General features: G+C 39.8%; 1 pseudogene; it reads right to left on the reverse strand.

Annotated features, from left to right (window-relative positions):
- Positions 1-1,883: 1,883 nt before the first annotated feature.
- LOC133091849 (heterogeneous nuclear ribonucleoprotein D-like) lies at positions 1,884-2,844 on the reverse strand (annotated as a pseudogene).
- Between the last annotated feature and the right edge of the window lie 3,156 nt (positions 2,845-6,000).

Here is a 6,000-nt window from a genome sequence, read left to right on the forward strand (position 1 = left end):
AAACATATGTTTGACTAGGTCCCATTTGTTTGTTTATGCTTTTCTTTCTTTTGCCTTGGGAAACTGACCTAAGAAAACATTGCTTTGATTTATGTCAGCGAATGTTTTGCCTATGTTCTCTTCTAGGAGTTTTATGGTGTCATGTCTTATATTTAAGTCTTTAAGCCATTTTGAGTTTATTTTTGTGTATGATGTGAGGGAGTGTACTAACTTCATTTATTTACATGCAGCTGTCCAGCTTTCCCAACACCACTTGCTGAAGAGACTGTCTTTTCTGCATTGTATATTGTTGCCTCTTTTGTCAAAGATTAATTGACCGTAGGTGTGTGGGTTTATTTCTGGGCTCTCTATTTTGTTGCATTGATCCATATGTCTGTTTTTGTGCTAATACCATGCTGTTTTGATTACTGTAGCTTTGTAGTGCTGTCTGAAGTCTGGGAGAGTTATGCCTCCAGCTTTGTTCCTTTTCCTCAGGACTGCATTGGCAATTCTGGGTCTTTTATGGTTCCATATAAATTTTAGGATTATTTGTTCTAGTTCTATGAAAAATGTCATGGGTAATTTGATAGGGTTCACATTAAATCTGTAGATTGCTTTGGGTAGTATGGCCATTTTAACAATATTCTTCCAATCCAAGCACATGGGATATCTTTCCATTTCTTTGAATCATCTTGAATTTCCTTTATTAGTGTTTTATAGTTCTCAGTGTTTAAGTCTTTCACCTTGGTTAGGTTTACTCCTAAGTATTTTATGCTTTTTGATGCAATTTTAAAAGGGATTTTTTTTTAACTTTCCCTTTCTGATAGTTCATTGTTAGTGTAAAGAAATGCAACAGATTTCTGTATGTTAATCTTATATCCTGCTACCTTGCTGAATTCGTTTATCAGTTTTAGTAGTTTTTGTGTGGAGTCTTTAGGGTTTTCTATGTATAGTATCATGTCATCTGCATATAATGACAATTTTGCCTCTTCCCTTCCAATTTGGATATGTTTTATTTCTTTTTCTTATCTGATTGCTGTGGCTAGGACTTCCAATACTATGTTGAATAGAAGTGGTGAGAGTTAGCATCCTTGTCTTGCTCCAGATTTTAGTGGGAAAACTTTCAACTTTTCACTGTTGAGTGTTATGTTGCCTGTAGGTTTGTCATAAATAGCTTTTATTATGTTGAGATATGTTCGCTCTATACCCACTTGGGTAAGTTTTTTTTCTGTCATGAATGGATGTTGAATTTTCTCAAATGCTTTTTCTGCATCTATTGAGATCATGTGGTTTTGTCATTTCTTTATCACATTGATTGATTTGCATATGTTGAACCATCCTCGTGACCCTGGGATGAATCCAACTTGGTTGTGGTGTATGATCTTTTGTATGTGTTGTTGGATTCAGTGTGGTAGTATTTTGTTGAGAATTTTTGCATCTATATTCATCAAAGATATTGGCCTGTAATTTTCTTTTTGGTAGTGTTTCTATCTGGTTTTGGTATTAGGGTGATGGTGGCTTCATAGAATGACTTTGGGAGTGTTCCCTCCTCTTCAATCTTTTGGAAGAATTTGAGAAGGATTAGTATAAGTTCTTCTTTGTATGTTTGGTAGAATTCTCCAGTGAAGCTATCCAGTCCTGGACTTTTGTTTGCAGGGAGTTTTTAAAATTACAGATTCTGTTTCACTTCTAGTGATCAGCCTGCTCAAATTATCTATTTTTTTTTTAACACATAAGGAAGCATTTATTTGAGGTTTAACATGAAATCATACAAATAAAATTTGTATAAACACAAATCCACATTGAGTCATAACACAGCAGAAGACAAAGTTAAAACGAATTGGCGGCTATATACAGTTGGATACAGTTGTGTCTTGTACACTAGAAAGTCTTTTATAGAATAATCATCTTAGATCAACAGAAGACCAATCTTCAATATCATCCTGCAAGCAATCTCCTCCTGTTTTCTTCAATGTCCCCTTGTAGTATGGCTGGCAATTGTTTTGGTGACTGCCACCCCCTTGAGATGCCTTGCCATAAGTGCTTTCTTGGTCACTGTAGTCTGCATATCCTTGTCTGTATCCGTAGTTCCTAGTTATACCCAGAATAATCATAGCAGCCATAGCCACTATAGTTTTGATCACCACCATAGGCGCTATTGTAATTTCCATATCCTTGATCATAATAATTATTACTTGGTTCCAGTTTTGGCCCTGACCTCAGTCACGACTCCAGCACCACCTCATCCACCAGCTACAGCACATCTTCCTCCTTTTTGTTGTTGCCTGTATGTGCAACTTTGATTTCACACTTCCCAGGACCAATTTGATGGTAACTGCTTACTAACAATTTCTTTACTGGCTCTTTGTCTGTATATGTAATAAAATCCTCCTATTTGCTTTTGTATCCATGGGAAGTTCAATATTTTCAATCTCTCCAAAGCCTCCAAAATATTCTTTAATTTGTTCTTCAGAAGTATCTGGGCTCAGTCCACCCACAAAAAACCTTTTGGGGGGTTCCTTCCCTTTTAAAGCTTTGACCTTTTTAGCATCTAGCGATTTGCCATCCAGTTTGTGTTCTTTAACTTCCAAAACCTTATCAACACTAGCAGCATCTTTGAAAAGCACAAATCCAGATCCTCTTGATCTTTCAGTGACTGGATCTGTTTTAATTGTGCAGTCTACAACTTCCCCAAGTTGAGACAAATATTCAGTCAGATCTTTCTTAACTTGTATCCCAGCTCAAGCCTCCAATAAATATTTTACCGTCATCCTGCTGATTCTTGCTCACATTAATCTTGGATCCCTCTGCGAATTCCTCTGTGTTACTGTACTGATTTATATCCTCCATGGCGGCAGAATTGTTGGCTGGTGGGTGCTGTCACGCAGTCTGAGTCGTGGCCGCAACAGTGGCGGAGCATTGTATGGAGCTGGATTTAAAATGGCGGCAGACCCTAATTAAACTTAGAAGCTTTTACACAGCAAAGAAAACCATAAAACGAAAAGACTACCTACAGAATGGTTGCAAATGATGCAACTGGTTTTCTTTTATATTATACTTGAGTTCTTTTTGATTTTTGTGACTCTTTTGTATGTTTTTGATTTGTGGTTACCCTGGTTTTCAAGTATGTTAACTCATTACTGTGTCTACTTGCTTTAGACTGGTGGTCCTATAAGTTCAGACACATTCTAAAAAATCTACATTTTCTTATTTCCTTCCCCCTTATGATTTTGATGTCCTATTTTACATTTTCATGTTTATCCTTTTGCTGTTCATTGTAGTTATAATTGCTTTCACAAAATTTTTTGATTTTTTTTTTTTAATCTATGTACTGGCTTATTCAAGTGGTGTACAATCATTTTATATACTTGCTTTTCCCTATTTTGGTTTTCCCTCTCCTATGGGTTCTTGTTTCTTTTCTATTTAGAGAAAACCTTTCAATATTTCTTTTAGGGTAGACTCAGTATTGCTGTATTCTTTTAGTTTTTGCTTGCCTGAGAAATTCTTTAATTTTTTCTTCTATTCTAAATGATAATCTTGCTGGGTAGAGTATCCTAGGTTGTGGGTTTTTCCCTTTCAGGACTTTGAATGTATTTTGCTATTCCCTTCTGGCCTGCAAAGTTTCTGTAGAGAAATCAGCAAATAGCATTATGGGGGTTCTTTGGTAACTAACTCTTTGTTTTTCTCTTGCTGACTTTAGAATCCTATCTTTAACTTCTGCCATTTTAATTATGATATGTCTTGGTATAGGTCTGTTTGGGTTCATCTTGTTTGGGACCCTGTGTGCTTCCTTTACCTGGATATCTGCTTCATTAGGTTTGGGAAGTTTTCAGCCATAATTTCTTCAAGTACATTTTAGATCCCACTTTCTCTTCTCCTCCTGGGATCCCTATTATGCACAGCTTGGCATCCTTTATATCAGCCCATAGGTCTCGTATGTTGCTTTCTTTTTCTTTTCTTTTTTTTCATTTGTCTTTCTGCGTGCTGTTATGATTGGGTGATTTCCATTATTCTATCTTCCAGATCACTTATTCGTTCTTCTGCATTATTTAGTTTGGTATTTTATTGCCTTTAGTTTGGTTTTCATCTCAACAATTGAGTTGTCTAATTTTGATTGGCTCCTCTTTATTGTTTCTATTTCCTCATTACAGTGATCTGCATTTCTATTGACAGCCTTTCTTAATTCCTTCAGCATTTTTATTACCTCCTTTTTGAACGTGGAGTCTGGCAGGCTGGTGAGGTCTGTTTCATTGTTTGTTCTTTCAGGGGATTTCTCTTCTTTTAATTGGGAGTGTTTCCTCTGCTTTTTCACTTATATTTCTTTGACTCTGAATTTAGGGGAAACAATTATGTACTGTGGTCTCAAAGGGCTGTTTTTATGTGGGAGCATCCCTGTGTAGCCTCCATGAGTCCATTATTTTTGGTGTGAGGGCTGTTTTTTGGTACGGATGCCTGCCATGTCTTTCCTCAGAGTTAGCTGGCCATCATCCCCTTGATATGGGGTATGATTGGTGTTGTGATGACCAGAGCTTGCACTGGATGTTGGGCAGGGCCTCCTCTTTGCTCTGTGGTTGTCACAGCCCTATCGAGAGCAGGGTCTGCTTGCCAGTTGTTGGAGTAGAAGCCCCCAGATCCAGTTCTAAGCTGCACTGTGAGGTAGGTGGGACTGGAGCACTCCCTCTGGGAAAGGAGCTGCTCCATATTCCTCTCCAGGGGCTGTCCACTGGGATGGGCACTCTGTGCCATCACCTGTTACCTAGTGCATGTGCTCACAAAATACACTGTTGTTGGCACTGCCCTCGGCCCTGCCTCTGCTGTGGGAATGCTGGTAATCAGCTCAGATTTCAGCCCTGCTTCTGCTTGTGTGCACCCACAAAACCTGCTGCTCCTGGCACCAGACCCGCCTCAGCTGGGGAATGCTGGTAATCAGCTTGGATGTCCCTCAGGCACTGCACTCACAAAGCCACTGGTATAAATCCACTGAAGTCGCGTACCCGACCCGTTGTAGGAGTGGCAGTAATCTCAGATTTCAGGGGGGTGCATGTCTTGGGCTGGGAAGTGCAGTGAGGTGGCAAGGACTGTCTGTCCTGGTCTCTCTCTCTCTCCTGCCTGCCGCAAACTGGCTGCTACACTCTCTTCTGAGCCTCTGAAGCTCCCTATCTGTCCCCTCTGACCTCCCAGCTGGTGAAAGTGGTTCCCAGGGTGAGGGAACTTTTTCCCTTTCACAGCTCCCTCCGAGGGGTGCAGGTCCCATTCCAATTACTTTTTTCCCCCCTTTTGTCCTACCCAGTTTACATGGTGATCCTTCGTGCAGCTTTGGTTGTATGAGATCTTCTGCCAGCGTTCAGTAAGTATTCCGTGAGAATTGTTCCACATATAGATTATTTTTATGTATTTGTGGAGGAGGTGAGCTCCATGTCCTTCTATTCTGCCATCTTGAGCTCCATCCCCCCAATGGATTTTTTAAATAAGGAATTGGCTCACATGATTATAGAGGCTGACAAATCCCAGATCTGCAAGGTGAGTAGGCAAGCTGGAGAACCAGGAGAAGCAGTGGTGTAGTTCCAAATCGAAGTCTGGCGGGCTGAAGACTTAGGATGAGCTGATGTTTCAGTTCGACTCCAAAAGCAGGATAAAGCTGATATCCCAGTGTGAAGGCAGTCAGGCAGGAGGGATTCTCTCTCAGGGGAGGATCAGCCTTTTTCTTCTGTTCAGGCCTTCAACTGATGAGGCCCACCCACATCAAGGAGGGCAATCTGTTTTTTCAGTCTACAGACTTAGATGTTAATTTCATCCAAAAATGCTTTCACAGAAAGACCCAGAATACTGTTTGATCATGTAACTGGGCATACTGTGGCCCAGTCAAAGTGACACAAAAAATTAACCATCCCAGTAGATATTGACAGCCTCACCCTGACAGTGAATGCCTTAAATTTTGCACCATAGGCTCCTGGCATGCTGTATCAATTATTTTTTTATCACTGTTGTAACAAATTACCACAAAGTGGTAATGACTTCAAA

The sequence above is a fragment of the Eubalaena glacialis genome, chromosome 1 (genome assembly GCF_028564815.1).
Source record: "Eubalaena glacialis isolate mEubGla1 chromosome 1, mEubGla1.1.hap2.+ XY, whole genome shotgun sequence".
Lineage (NCBI taxonomy): Eukaryota > Metazoa > Chordata > Mammalia > Artiodactyla > Balaenidae > Eubalaena > Eubalaena glacialis.